Raw genomic sequence first — 16,571 nt, 5'->3', positions numbered from 1 at the left:
AAATAACAATCAAAGAGGTAAGGCGACAAACTAACATTTAAAAAAGAAAGTATTTTAAAATACCTTGCTTTTTAAGATACCACTCTTCCAAACTCTGGAAAATTGAAGCATACAAAATCTCTACAAAATAAGAGAAAACATGGTAGCTTTCTGTGTTGTATATTGGGACTGTAGAAATATTCTTCAGATAAATCTGATCAGGCATGGGACCAGGATGCATATAATCTAACTATTATCTTCCTAAAAGTTAGATATCTAACTGAAGCCACCTTAATCATCTCCAGAGAGCCATTAATCCCATCCTAAAACTGTAATATATTTAGGATGAATAGCTCTCTAGAGGTATTTCTCCTCCTCTCCACTGATGACAGAGGGAGACTAAATAGCTGTCTCGACTGCATTTTCCTTGAAGATGACTGAAGTTAAGTAACCTGTACCCAAACATCGTTTATAGCAGCTGGTCTCTAAAGAAATTAATGTAAATAATCAGATTGTCCAGGCACTTTGAATATTATCTTCTCTGGAATTTTCCAATTATTTGGTATTAAAAAGCAAGCAACCAACTAACCAAAAAAAAACCAAACAAACAAAAAACCCCAAACCAAAACAAACAAACAAACCCCTCTCCCACAAAAAAAAAAAAAAAAAAAAAAAAAAAAAAAAAAAAAAAAAAAAAAAACACCAAGAAAAAAAAAAAGGGTACAGATTCATATTTATATGTCCTCCAACTTTTCAAGTGCCAAATCAAGGACTACTGAATATCTGCTTTCATGCTTTCATGGATGATTTCCTTCCATACAAGCCTCTGAATATTTGTAGCAACATGAGACTTTCAGGATGACAGAAATCTGCCACTGCCTTTAGAGGTAGGGTTCAAATGCTCTGAAGTGGCTATTAAGTGACTAAAGTCTGGCAAAGAGCATTCAACCTTCATCTGGTTTACAGCAGGCTGAAACAGAAAATGAGCATGAACAAAGTTACTCAATAGAGAAGACACATGCAAAGCTGGGACAGAAACAGGGCAAAAAAGTTTAGTTTTAGAGGACAATTATAGGAAACCATATGGTTGCAATGGCACTGATCTGCAAAATTCCAAAAACTTCCAGAAAATTATGTCTGAGGAATAGTGAGAGAAGAAGAGTGAGTCTATTAAGACATAGCTGACATGAGAAAACACAAACACTTGCCACAAGGAATGCACAAGCTAAGAGAAAGGAAATAATTTTAAAGAAGAAAAGAAGGGGGTGTTTAAAAAGAAAATGGAAACCAGAAGTATAAGAAAATAAACATAATACATTGATAATAGAAACCATTTTAAGTCAGTAAATTCATATTACAAAGGAATTAAGTGGCTTTTAAGTGAGGTCAGGGTACTCTCCTGAACACTGCATCTCAGCGAGGCAACACTGGAAGAAGGTACAACAAAGAGACCATAAGGAATTAAAAAAACAAAACAAAAACCAACACAGAAAATCTCTCCAAACACTACAGAAAACTACCTGAAGGATTACAAGGCTCAAAAGTGACTACCATTTCCTAGAGGCAAGGCTGAAGGAATTGGTGTTCCACATTGTCCTCACAGCAGAGGCAGGGATCAGGCAAGGACACAAAGACTAGAGGTAACTGCATCACACATGGATACAATGGGCACCTCTCACAAGAGATTTTACTTATCTAACTCTGGGAAATGTGGTTAAGGACAAGAGGACATTGACCTCTCACAAAAGAAGAAGGATGCCTGGGCACTAACTTGCCAACCCACTGGAAATTCTTTTAACAAGAACTAAAAGGGGCAGGTGGTAAAAAAAATCTAACAGCTAAGTACAAACAACAATTTATAATGAAACATAACAACAACAGTAATAATAATGTCATACAGTAATAATAAAAGCAGAGGCTATCCTAATAAAGAGGAAAGAAAGAGAATAGCAGGGTTTCAACATCACTGAAGTAGGAGCTCTTTACTGCTACAAAGACTGGATAAAAACCCTGAAGCAAATAGGGTATCAGAATATATAAGTATAAAAATTACACAAACTTGTAGAGACAAAATCATAATGGTTCAAAGCACAAAATTAACAAGGAATGTCAAGAATAGCAAGAAACCATTCTATTAGCACATTTAGGTAGATGAGGAAAAATGTGGCTCTGTTAATCAATGTAGAGGAAGTTCAATTGACAGATGATGTGAGTAGGCTGAAATGCTTAACACCTTTTTTTTTACCACCATTCATTGAAAATTTCAAGTGGAGAGACAAGGATAATTCTTATCTAACTTAATACCCATGAAGAGGAGTATGGTCTTACTCCAGAAGAAATGGCAAACAAATTAGAGAGTACTAAGCTAAGTTAAATATTTTTCAAGTCATTTGTATGTGAATTCATCCTGGTCTCCTTAAAGAATTGTCTGAAACAGATTTTGTGACTTTGTAGAAGACAACAAAGACTCAAAGAATAAATCTAGTACCTACCATGCAAAGAGAGAGGAGAAAAAAAAAAAAAAAAAAAAAAAGAGAGAATGGGGAAATTCCAGACCACAGAATTTAACCTTAATTCCCAGAAAAACTAATGAACAATGAATCAAACCACCTTTTAAGCTTTTAAGTATAAAAGATGAGTAACACTCAACACTGATTTAAGAACAAATCATGCCAAAACAGCCTAATTTCCTTCTCAATAGGAAAAGAAACCTTGTAGAAAGCAAATGTCATGTACCTTGACTTTATTTTGGCCTTTGACATCTTATATATTTTTATATGCATGCTAGGAGCAAAACAAGCTTATCCACAGTATCACACAGATGCAAATCTATTTTGGATAAGGGAATCCATGAAGTAATTATCAAAATACAAGAATGCATCAGCTGGGTTTCTGCCCTAAGTTTTGTTCTATTTGACATTTTTATTAATAACCTAGATGATGGAATAGAAAACATTTTTTATTAAATCTGTAGAAAAATGAACCTGGGAGGGCAGTGAGCAGCTAAATAAAATTCAAAATTACCTTGGCAAATAAAAGAAACCTCAAGAGGCACTGGATGAGATTCAACAGGACTACAAGCAATGCACCTGGGCAGAAATTATTAATGGCACTAATACAAGATGGTGATAACTGAGCAGGCAGAAGTTTTCCAGAAAAAGATCTAATGTTTCTGTGAATTATAAGCTTGATATATGTCAGCAATATTTGACAAACAAGGAGTCAATCAACATTTTAAGGTTTCTAGATAGAGATGTAGCTTCAAAGGCTTCCAGAGGATTACTTCTAGAGGAAGTAATCTTCCAGCTCTATTCAATTTGGACAAGTTTCAGGATGTAAGAAGACAAATTATGGGTTGTGCTTTCAAAGAAGATGTGAAGTTCCCACCAAAAAACTCCTGTGTTAGAGACTAACAGAAAGTCTATAGAAAAGAATCCAAAACTTGCTACACCTTTCCACTAGCCCAATGCCAGCAACAAGTCTCACCAAAGTAGCAACAGAAAATTAAAAAAGAAAAAATGGTCATCTGCTCACTATCAGGGAAAGAAAAACTAATAAAAGGTACAAAACTCCTTGAAAGCATCAGCAAAGGTAGAGCATTGGAAATCTATTGTACCAGGGCACAATTTTGTGTTTTGACAAAAACTTGACAAATTTGTTAATACATTCATCAAGACTGTATTAAGAGAGCAGAAAATCTAATAAGTGGACTTCAACTCCATTTAGTTTCCATGAGTTTTCAAACTCTTCCAAAAGCAAGGAAGTTTCTTGGTACCAACACATTGGCAATGACATCTCCCAGTTCTGCGATGAACCCCAAAGTGTGCACAGGTGGAGACATGTCTGTACTGTTCCTTGTTTCCCTTCAAAACAGACCTCTCCACCCTGTCACCTTCCCATCTTTCTAACGCAGATTCTGCTCACACCAGCTATTCACACAAGTCACTGTCCACGCCCTTCTGCTATGGCTAATCCCATGGCGCTGGTCCCTGCTTCTTTCCTTCCCTGCCTTCCTCACCCCCTCAAAATCCCCTCCTCTTACCCCTACCCCACTCCTTGCTCTGTTTCCCACTGCCTTGGGTCTCTTCCCTTGTCCTGAGGAGAGGGTGCAGATCCTGCTGCCAGGGTCAGTGTCTCAGCAGCAGCTGCTGGGGTGGAGCAGGCTGGGTTACCACCACCAAGAGAACCAAGTTACAACCTGCCACATCACTTGCCTCAAGCGCTTTTCTTCAGATGTTCGGGGCAAATACCTGAGGAAGAATGTTTATCATGTGGTCAGATAAGAATCTTGGCAGCAGTGCTGGGAGCTTCTAGCTGTTTGAGTGGCTCGAATGTCTCAATGGATTGCTCCAGTCTGTGGCAAATATCATGAAAGAACACTGCAGAGAAATGATTTCCCAAGTCAGACTTCATAGCTTTTTGCCTGCCTAGAAGACAGGCACCTCAGCTGTCCCAATGTATAAGACTTCACACAGCAGTTCGTGTTACCTGGGCTGTCACTCCAGACAAAATGCCTGCTGGCAGACACATCTCCCTGAGCTCAGGGCATCACGTGGAGGCAGAAAACCCTGCAGACACTGCTAAGCACCGTGGTGTCTGATTCCCAGGATCACACACAGAAGACACAGCTGGCCAGTAGGGTGGTCTGATGCATCTCAAATACAGAGACCCAGAGCAGAAGTAGAGGCTGCTGTGCTGCTTTTGCCAAGACAAGGATTGCACACAGCAAGGCTGAGAAGTGTGATGCAGAGAGTGATCCTATGGGCAAGTCCCAAACCTCACGGTGCCCTGCAGATCTGAAAGATCTTCACATAAAAGAACACAAAGGCTCTTCCCATCGATTAAAGTCAACCTACTTGACAGGGAGCTATAAAATAACAATCACGTCTTAAAGAGACGTAAATACATAGTATCTATTGCCTCAGGAAACACAGTAAGTTTGCAATTCTTTTTGAATAAAAACACAGGCATAGGTATAAAGGTCTGTTCCTACTAAAGTGGTGGCAGTTTGGAGAATGAGAACAAGATTAGGTTTTAACATTTTTTTGAAGAAATTGAACCATTACTCAAACTCATTATTCAAATACTTCTTATACATTCAGACTTTCCAAATGCACTACTAGTAAACACAGGCCTAACTGTAGGAGTAAGCACACATATAAACTACTCTGTGCATTTCTGTAATGACTGCAGCTAACCCTGAAGCCACTGAAATTCTGCTAATGACAAGACACATGTCCACAATATAACAAGACTGAAATACCAGGAAGCAAATCTATGCCATAGTGATTCATGTTTCTAACTCTGTCTAGTTGCTCAGTGCTGTCTGTTTCTACATTACTTGAAACCTCAAATATCCAAACAGTTTTCCCAACATCCACACATAAAACTTCAGAAAAATGAAGCCATTTCCTTTCATGTGTGAATCAACCTGTAGATTGCATAATATCTAGTGCAAATTAACAGCGAGACGAAGAGCTTATTAAAAATAAATAAACAAAAAAAATCTCTTTCATATGGCTAAGTATGAATATCCATTACTAAGTCAAACAGAACTCCAACTGATTGAAAACCTACATTGTTCAAAGACTTGGCCAAATCTGCCATGACAGACTAAGGCAGGAACTTCCTCCATGGCTAGTTTTTTCCAGACCTTACCTACTCCAAAAGTGTTTGGTATTTTCATAAGCTGAGCTGACCAAAGCATGCACACAACTTGATTTCTTTAACAGCTCCTGCCTTCCTACAGATAGCCATACTTGTTACTTTCATGTAAATATCACACTCTGCAATTAAACAACTTCTTAAAACAACTTTTTTGGCAGAAATGTCATGCCATTTATTGGGAATTTATAAACTCGCTACACCAAAGAGCCTTCTGGCCAACTATTAGCTAAAATTGTTCTTCTAAATGCATATACCAGTAGAAGTTCTTTACATCCAGCAGCTTCAGCAGGTGCTTCTGGGGATTAAAAACTTTGGTAGAAAAGCGTCTCCTTCTTTAGAAACATAAATATAGAATTGGGCAAGTAGGATGAGAAAGAGTTCTTTCAGAGCTTAAGTCTTGACAGTTTTAGGACATATGTTTTCATATGAAAAAAACTTGGATTGGTTAGCACACTGAACAAACACTCCTTCTTTGATGCTAGCAGGGGACTATCTCCAATGAAGCTTTCAAGTTGATTACTACTTTCTGTCCTAGCCTGACCGAACTAGAACCTACAGATATTTTCAAAATCCATCCTCATGCAGAGGGCTTTCACTGTGCAAACCCAATGTTGTTTAGTATGGAAGTTTTATCAACTAACTCACAATTATTCACTAATTATGGAATTTATGATTTAATAAATTTTAACCTTATATGTGTACTTAGGAACAAAGTCAAATTGAACAGCTGTAATATAAGTAAGGTTGGCAAATGGACTCTAAAAGACTCTTCAGAGCACAATCTCAACATACAATTATGAGCTCCTATTTTCACACTGTGCATAGGCCTCTTTAAGAGAGAATGAGTTTGCCCCCTCTTTAAGAGAGAATGAGTTTCTCCCAAGCAGCTTGTCATTACTATGCTCCCACCATATTCTGTTCTGCCATCACAATCTAACAAACCCATCCCCAAACCCTCTTTCTCATCTTTGAACTACACTGGAGTACTCAAATATAAGTAAAGCAGAAAGAGAACTTGGGAATACGCTCGCTTTTCTTGTAATAATTCTAGAATTCATTGCAAATACAGGGTATCTCTAACTTTGTTATGTTTTATATTGGAATTTTTAATGTACAAACTGACTGTAACAGAAAGCCACCCTCAGTATCTGTGGGCCCTTCAAGAACTGCACAGGAAAACCATGGTGTCCAAGGAGAGGGAGGGCAATCAGTACTGCTCTGTCAACAACAGTGCAATAGTTGGCATTATGGTATTTCCCTCAAAGCAAACAAGATATTGAAATTTGTTTTGTTTTGAATCCCCAGTACAGAACTAATTACTTGGGACAGTTTATCCATCTCTTAAGCCAAGCCTTCATGGGGACACTGAGAATGTTAAGACAAATCAACTAAAGGTTTGACACCAATGTGCACACATTTAATTGTCTTGAAGCTGTGAGTGGATGCTCTAATTCAACAGCAAAGCTCCCTGTAGCTCCTTATTCAGTTAAACTAGATTGGTCTAAGACTAATTTACTCCTGAATTAAAGCAGTCCCCCAAGGACTCAGCACAACTCATTTTTGCATACTAACTTCATGCACTTAACCAATTTGCCTCAGCTCCTCCTGAGTTCCCCAAGCCTTATGGAGTTTTTGGCCCACAGCTGAAGGGAGCTTGGCTACTTCATCTCCGAAGCTGTGAACACCAAACTGAGTGTTTTCCTTAACATTTTACTTCTAGAACACAGAAAGAACCACCCAAATTTAAAGGGAAATTCCTTGCATTGCTTAGCTGCTTCCTGTTCCAAGGTGACAATTCATTGGACTTAGAGTTTATAATTACCTTGCTCCTCTACTCTCAGTCTTCAACTTTGTGGAAGACAGTTCTTGGAAACTGGCATGTTCACACATACACACACATATTAAAAAAAAAAAAAAAAAAAAAAAAAAGAAGAAATGCAATGAAAGTAATGCAGGTAGACACTAATTCCAAAGTGGGATTTGATCTGTCACATCATCTTCTTCAGAGGCTTCAAACTGTGTCGAAGCCATAATCTACTGATACTGGTTTTGCTCCTCATGATTTGGAAATGGCAATATATCACCGTGTTCTACTGCCTCTCATCACAACCACTGCTGTGGTACCTCAGCACTCTCTGGAAATTAATCATATCTCATTAATTCAATACTAATTCAGTTCAATACCAATCCTAAACCGGGGTTGATATTTTTCAAAATATTCTAACAAAATTACCTATAGAAAGGATTGATGGTTTTTAAACCAAATTAGTTGCTTCCTTACTGTGAGAGCTCAGACTGCCATTTCATTTAGGCCAAAATGTAAAGCACCTCTCCAACTATAAGCACTTAGGAAAGGTAAAGATGTCTGTTTTCCATCCAGGGTCATTAAAACTTACCTGGATGGTGGCAGTACTTGGGGAATGCTTTGTTTTGGCCTTACTGCATGGATGTGCAGGTTTGAGTGTACCCACACAGACACACACTCGTGCAGACAATATCCCAAGGTACCTCCTGAAAGTAAGTTCATTGACTGAGTTATCAGAATGATGAACTAGTGTTAGAGGCCTGACTGTACAGCAGCCAGCTGAAAGGAGTGCTTAGAGGAATAAACAAATATACATAATGCCTGCCACTTCCTTTCCCCAAAATAAATTCATTCATTATAAACGAACATCATCATCTTTAGAGACTTCAAAACCTGTCAAAGCTGTATTTGCTGACACTGGTATGTGTTCAGCACAATTTGGAAACTGCAGTCTTATCACCATGTTCTAACATTTTTCAGCACAACCGCTGTTGCAGTACCCCAGCACTTTCTGGAAATGAACCTTATTCCATGGATTCAATCACAGATCTAACACCTTAAAACACCACTCAAGCCAGGCACCACCAGAATCCAGTGGGTCGTAGACAACATGGGATGCACTGGAGCATGGACTGCTCAAATTTGCATTTTCAATTCTATATGTTTTTAAAACAAATTATCTAACCTCTCAGTGTCAATTAGAAAAAAAAATAAAATCCCAATCCCGAAGGGATTTATAACAAAAATAAGTATGCAAATGGAAGTGAAGCCCTCTGGACAATATTTTCATTGATTTGCTGGAGAGAAGGACCCCTAGTGTCCAGCTGGATTTTGGCCAGCCTGGGGTCTGGTGACTACACAGCATCCAGGATGAAAAAACATCCTAGCCTGTAAAATATTTCCTGCAAACACTTTACCATCCCTCTTATTTGGAAACTGACTGATGAAAGGGAAAAAAAATATAAATACAGTTCTGCTTTCCTAAACTAATTATTTCAAAATATAATCAAGGTATCATGTGATCACCTGGACTCTGAGGATTCATCATTACTGATGAACAGGAATGTGCCTTGGCACAATGGTTTCAGTGGTTGATTATGCACCGCAGACACCTATAGATAAACATCTCTATTTGTAAAAAACGAGCACTGTCTCTGAGAACAGTTGCTGATGAGGCTTTAAAAGCAACATCAAAAAAATGTAATGCTAGAAAGATGAGGCTGCCCAGCCCTGTCATGTAGTAGCTTTGCTTTCTAAGGGGAAAAAAAATCTGCACGATTCCTTATGATCAGGGGTTTACCCATTGATTTGGATAATCATTCAAATGGCTAAACAGACCTCTAATTTGAAAATAAAAACCGATTGATGCAATCACAAACAAGTTCTGAAATTGCGATTTATAAAAAAAGAGAGGAAATCTTGTTCTAAGCCAAAACACACACACAGTTACCTTTTTCTAATCAGAGCATTCATTTCTCCTCATTATGATCTCACAAGCACATTAAAATCTTATTAACATTAATTACTTCTGAGCGTCTATGCATGAGCAGCGACAGGCTTGCGTGCGCGCGTGTGTGTGTGTATGTGTGTGTGTCTCTGGATCATATCTACATTTATATACCTTGCTGCACTTTGCTTATAAAACATGTGAAAATATTGCTGCTAACACCAATTAGCTAATTTCACACACACAGATAGTAAGCTGCTGTCTCGCTGCACAGCTTATTATAGACCAGCAGACAGATGGACAGACAAACAGACGCAAAAAGCATCACGGCTCCTCCTAAACGCAAGATCTAAAATGCCTGGCACCCCCAGGAGTACGAGTTTCATTCTCGTAAGTCTGAGGGAACAAAATGACAAAAATAATATAAAAAAAATAATAAAAAGAATAGGAGACAGCCAAATATCCCATTTTCTACACAGATGGGTTCAATGATGAAGTGATAGAGACAAAGAAAAAACTGGCAGGCAGACAAGCAGCAGGCGCACAGAGAGATAGACAGAGACAGATAAACAAAGCATATTCATACATGTGAATTTGGGCTAAGCTACAGTAACTTCAGCCCACCAACAAGGTAAGGAAAGAAATGGCAGAGGCAAGAGTCACCATAAGAGTGACTCCACAAGCAATACCCTGACAGTTCACAAAACTGTTTACAGATTCTATTCACACTGAGCAGACTAAATGCAGTGGTGCTGCTGGTGACACTCAGCCCCACCATGAACTCCAGAACAAACACAGGAATCTGTGCACCAGTATGGAACTGAGCCTTCCTCTTCTTCCTTACCCTTTGTTTCCCTCGAATTTAGATTCACTTTATCCTACTTCTAAATCTTGTCCTGAACCCTTCTCTCTGCCAGGGGTTAAGATACAAACAACATCAGCACTGCTCATAATGCCAAAGCCATGTTTATCCATCACTGGGGAATCAGCCTCTCAACTGGGTCCTTTGCAGAACCCAGGTGGACACTTGCAGATAATTCTCCCCTCCACCCAAATGCCCACCTCTGCTCATCTTCTGCAACTCTGAAAAGAACTGCAGCCCTGAACTGGAATGAAAACTTTCATTGACATCAGTAATATACAAGGCTTAGAAGTGTCAAAATTTGCCTTTCAGCCCTACTACCCTTTCTTCCACTTGTGTATTTTTCCACTGATGACATCATCAGGCAAAACACTATAGAGAGGGAAACGATAAAAGCCAAAGAAGATGGTTTCCTTATTGGGAAATTTTCTGAAATGAGCATATCTTAATTTCTCAGGGTAACATATGTGTTTGCATTTTCCACTCACTCCTCCCAGATCAAGAGAAGTTAAATGTAGCAATAATTATCGTGTTATCCCCAGCCTTTTTTACCTAAAGGTTTCAGAGCATTTCACAAGCTGTTCATGAAACTTCAAGGGATGCAGAAGGTTCTCCCATCACTCTAGTTCACTGCTAGGGAACAGAAGAGCAGAGGTAAAATACTCAGATCAGTATGAAAGTCTACACAAAACATTCTCTTATTTATATGTTTCATATCTTCTCTTCTTGCATGAGTCATAGCTAAGGTCATTAAAAATAGGACCTGAATTAAAAAAATAAAGTAAATTCAGTATCTGAGGATTGTACTCAGGATCCTTGATTTGTACTTATCTCACTCAGGACCTTCTCCTAATGCTGCTTATCCAGAAGAACCTACTCCCATACAAATCCAGCACAGCTGCTGAGAAAACTACCATGAACTCAGTCAGGCAAGTTTGGGATATACTGAGTGTATTCTAAACATCCAATTCAATTATGGTGCATTCTCAGTAAACTCAGTGATTCCAAGAAGCTTTGAGGCTCCTGAGCATGGGAATTACTACAGTTGCCTTGCTCACTAGCGGTGAGCTTGGTGCACCTTGCCCGAATTCTGCCCAGCTCGGTTTGACTGTGCACACACAGCAGATCTGATTACACTGCAGAGCAGGAACCGTGGCATATGGCCCCTTCTGCCACAAGGAGCGGGTTCCTGACCTGCTGAGGCAGAAAATAAGGAAGAAAATTGAACACCACTCCTCAGTGGTGTGTTCACCACTCCATTTGCTCGGCTTACTGTGCTTCCTTTGTCAAGGTGAAATATACAGGCATTCAGAATAAGGATATAGAAAAGTAAAAGCTTTATAAAATAAACAAAGAGCAATAAAGACTTGAAGCTTTACAGCTTTATGCATACGACAAAGTCGGCTTTTTCCTGCATATTTCCTAAAAAATGGAATATAGACCATTAAAGTCTCTCTCAAATCATGCAGAATTATTTCCTCTGAGAGGAAGCAAGATTCTCTCTGACAAAGCAAGGAGCCTCAACACTTCTGGTTAAGAGAGACTCACCCAGAAGTTCAGCTCATTTGCTCAGGCTTCCCAGAAAGTCTGGAGAAATCCATGGCCTGTCATTCTTCCAGATTCCAAACTCTCCACTGTGTTCTCACTGTTCTTTAGGCACATTTAAACTTAGGAAAACAGGACAGCTAAGAAGAACTTTCCCTTAAACACATCAGTAACCCCCATCAAAAACCAAGGAAGGGCCACAAAAGATGTGAGCTCAATAAAATGGTTAAGAAGTAAGTGTCCACTAGATTTGCTGACTTAATGACTACATTGTTGTTGACTCTTTAACCCATCTTTTCCCCAAACCCATACAGATATATAGGGGTCTCATGGCACCAAAAGGAAAAATGGGGTGTCCTATAAAGCACTGCTTTGGCATTTCTGAATACTATGTACATCCTAATTAAATGTAGCAAACATTGTACCTCAGTAAGTTAAAAACCAAATCCAGAAACTGATTTATTAAAGTAAATGCATAACACTGAAGATCCTTAATGACAGAAAAAACCTGGCAGTTTTTACTACCACAACAAGATGCAGAGGTAACTGTGCAGTAGGGAACCTTTGTAGAATATTCTTGTGTCTGAATTTTGCATGTATAGTGGACACAAGTATCCTAAAGACTAAGAGGACTCAAATACAATTGACCAGTGCTTATCAGCAGAATAAATCTGAGAGACCATTCAATCTAAAAACCAGGTCATATATATATGAAAGAGTCACAGGAGAAAGACCTCTACTTAGGAGATGTAGAGGGGGGAAAGGTATTTACTGCCTTTCCTGTACAAAGAGGCTTGACTTGCCTTTCTCAGGTGGGAATTACCTCAGTAAACCTGGTCTCCATCTCTCTGTTCATCTGCTTTGTGAACTTTACTGTGTTGTGTCTGCCAAAAGTTCCAGCAGGCTGAGAAACAGTATGAGAACACTTAAGAGGTGCACTTGGCATCCCAACCAGCCTCAAGATCCAAACTCCTTTGTGTCCTTCTGGAGGTTAATAAGACAAGGTTTTACTGACTCCATCCTGGCTCTTACAAGATTCTTGGGGATTATTGAAATTGGAAATTGCATAAGAAAAAGCTGGTTCATCCAGTTTTTAGAAGGGACATTCATCCAATTTGCCTTTCGACCCCTGAATAGTGAGACATGCCTGAAGAGTGTTCTTTGTTATAGTCTCACAGATACATCCAGTGATGGTGAGTCCATATGTCTCTGATAAAGGCAAAACCTTATTGTGCATTCCAGCTTTTGATTTTGTAAACATACTACACTAGATGAATTTGGCTCTCAAGGAAGAAAGTATTAATTGTGCTGGCTAATAAAACTTTCTGTTGCTGTCCTTCCAATCTGGTCTTCTAAGCATCAACAGACATTAAAACTGGCTCCTGGAAAGTGAAAAAATATCAGAGAACGGTACAAACCCAAAACTTGTTTGCAAGTTTTCAAGAACTGAGATCTCAAGATCTTGAGAATCTCATTCTCGAGTAACAAGAAGTTAAATGCAGCTATTCCTTGTCCAGCTTTCAGGTTGAATATACAAGCAACTCAGTTCCTCCTACTGTTCATTCTCTGAGAGATGCCTCAGCAGCAACACACCTGTGCTCTGCCCAGATCCAGAGAGTTCCCATAGGCTTTGTCCCCACTGACAAGTTTACACAGACAAGTAACAATCCTCTTTAAATGCTTGTGCCCAAAGAACCCTCAGGGGCAGCTTTCTTCTCTCCACATGGCAGTTCTCAGACGTTAGCAGCCGCTGTGCACAGAGCAGAAATACACACAAGAAGTTCAGAACAACGTAACTATTTGAAGGCACATTTGTCCTTATATGTGATAGGGAGCTCCTGTCTTCTCTTGATGACTATTTAATGGATCAAGCAGCACCACTATGTATCTCAGCCAGATGAAACTTTGGCCTTTGATTATTGCCATACAAGAAGAGGTGACAGACTGGTCCAGTTTTTGAACATCTACTTCTTAGGCAAAGCTAACACTGGGGCTCATCAGGGTACGTCCAGATTAAAGAAATTCAACCATGGGAAAAGAAAAAAATTCAAGTTACTTTAACTCAGTTAACAGAGTAACTATAAAAAATAAGCAAACAAAATACCAAAAAGGTTTTTTTTCTAAAAAAAAATCTGCTGTTAAAGACTTTGTTGACATGTTGGTATATTAAATGTATTTGGCCTCAATATCCTGTTACTGTAAGGTCTTTTATCTCATTTTGGAAGCAGAGATAAGACTAATGGCAAAGAAGTCGCATATGTGGTATAATACCACAATGGTGTAAAAAAAAAAAAAAAAAAAAAAACAAACGAAGTCTAACAGTCTTTAACATAGCCAAGAATCATCTGAGCTTCCTTTGTCCATGGTACATGGTCTTTACTTTTCCAACTCCCATCTGCATGTACAATACACTGAGGAAGGAAGAAAGAAAGGCCTCACTTCCTTCTTCTCTCTGTGCCTCGATTGTTTCTGATTAAAAAATGGAAATAATAATGTTGATTCAGCTACTGAAATTAGGCAAAACTAAATTAGCTACTTTCATGAAACACTGTAAGATATTTGAATAAGTTTCTTCAGAAATGCAAAGTGCTATTTATGCATATCAGCAGCTATCTATGGCTAAACTGTCCTAGAACCTTTTGTGAGCATTCTCTCCTCCTGCTGAACTCAGCTGACAACTGTTCTTTGTTTTGAAGGACATGTGTAACTCCTTTATCTAAAAAAGCCTGGGAAAGACTTAGACAGAACTGGCATCTCACTTTTTTGGTTAATGGGAACAAAGCAAACCAAAACAACCACAACAACAAAAAGAAATCACACAGGGTCTCAGGATTAAACTTTTGCAGATGAGAAAAAAAGGCATGATTTTGGTTGTTAAATTCTTTGCTGCCTTTGCTCGAGCATTAAGAGAATAATCACCAATATCTTGTAAAAGCAAGCCCTTTCATCAACTCTATAAGCTGAGATTTCAAAGAGAGATCTGGGAAGAATCTTATTAGTACACCTATGTATGCTGCCACAAGGGAGACAGTATCTAACACAGCAGAAATGAGGTCAAATGCAGCAGCACTGTCCTAAAGAAAACTGTCTCCTGGTCACAAATCACTTGTGGAGTACCATGCATCATCTTTACTGCTTCAGACATATGCCAGCTGCAGCCAGTAGGGAGAAATACAAAGCTAAATTCAGCTCTTGGTTCAAGGCTGGTTCTTCTAAATTTCATGGAATTGGTCCACTTTTATAAAAATGTAACATAGGGCAAAATAAAATCCATAAACATTTTAACAGATACACAGACATTCAGAAATTTTACATGGAACCTCTTTTAAACCCAAGAGCCCAGTCCTCTGAAGATGATTACTGTATGATGACTATTCCAGCTCACAGCTCATAAGGAAAAAGGAAAGGGCTGCGGCTTCATCCCACCCCTCTCGGGTCCTACTCATACAGAACCCTCCTGCTAAAATTTTCTCCCTCTCTTGCCAGTGAGACTAAGTTAGCCCCACTTTTTGCATGAAGTTCAGACTTTTTGTCCACATTTTCTTTGAACAGCTCTGCCCCCTGCCTGTGTCTCAGCTTTTATTTCTTCTAGCTGCTCACATTCTTCACAAACCTCCCTCCTAAATGCTCCATTTGTATCCTTCTACCACACTGAAGCCAATGTTCCATAGTAACGTTAGTCCAGATTCTAATAACTTAAAACAGCCTACAGTCTATTAAACCATGTTCCTGCACCAGCAGACTTCACCAAGAAACTCCAGAAAAGTTCATTTTAGCTCACTTCTTTTTGTTTTCAACCTTTTATATGCAAAAGATACGGAATGAAAATTAAATAAATTCTGGTAGCAGAATAAATTATCACAGGGCTGGATATGGATGTGATCTAGACAAGAAGATTCTCACTCCAGCACAGAGACAGTTTTAACTGAGATAGCTCAATTATTAATAGGAGTTTGGTCAAGACAACCTAGGGCTGAATGCTGTGAAATTACATGACTCAAAATACATGCTAAATTCAGCTGAGAGCCATCAGGATACAGCCTGCATGAGCAGGGCAGAACAGTTTTAATGTCATCCAAACTACCTAAGCAAACAGTAGCTCTTCACCTCCGTGAGGTAAAAAACCTTTCCAAAAAAATAAAAAACAAAACCCAAAAACCCAGCTGAAACCCTAACTCCAAGACTTCAGGTGTCAGTTCTAGTCTGACATGCCAGAGAAAGACCACAAATATTCAAGAACTTCAAGGGGAGGCTAAAGAAAAGCCAATAGAGTAAAGAAAGAAGTTGCAATGCACTTCAGGGTGATGACAAGGCACAGACTCAAGAGGGAAGGATAAAACTTGCTAGTTCAGCTATAACTAACTCTCCTATCTGCTTTCAGAAACTGATAAATCTCATTATCTCTGTCTTGAAGACAGGTAACTGAGACACTAGGACATGAAGTGACTGGTTGAAAATAACAAAGAAAACTAGAAACAGACTGTGAATCTTGCTTCCATAATGCACAGCTTATCCTCAGTAGTTCCTTGAATACAGTAGTAACTGCACTGCAATCTGATTAAAACTTCAGATACTGCACTATGACTTTGTGCTGACAAAAATATTTAACATCCCTGTAAACACACTGGGGAAAAAATATGTTGTCTACCAAAGTACTAAGAAAGGCTTGGAATGGGATCTAGTCCCCTGTAAAAAGGGACTCAGGCACTAGTAGAAAAAGCAAGTTAATTTGAGAATCCAGAAATGCCCAGCAGTAGGGAAAAATA

General features: G+C 38.9%; 1 protein-coding gene across 16 annotated transcripts in view; it reads right to left on the bottom strand.

Annotated features, from left to right (window-relative positions):
- Nucleotides 1-16,571, bottom strand: part of ZBTB20 (zinc finger and BTB domain containing 20) — a 471,839-nt gene that overhangs the window by 418,644 nt on the left and 36,624 nt on the right. The window contains exon 1 of one of the 16 annotated variants that reach the window (XM_083884713.1): nt 7,469-7,728. The exons of the other annotated variants lie outside the window; for them this stretch is intronic. The gene's annotated coding sequence lies outside the window, so the exon portion shown is untranslated. Of the gene's footprint in view, nt 1-7,468; nt 7,729-16,571 lie in introns of those variants that run through there. 16 annotated transcript variants of the gene reach the window in all.

Source organism: Zosterops lateralis, assembly GCF_965231275.1.
Source record: "Zosterops lateralis genome assembly, chromosome: 2".
NCBI classification, from domain to species: domain Eukaryota; kingdom Metazoa; phylum Chordata; class Aves; order Passeriformes; family Zosteropidae; genus Zosterops; species Zosterops lateralis.
The sequence above is the reverse complement of the archived record's forward strand: the minus strand, read 5'-3'. Positions and strand labels throughout refer to the sequence as shown.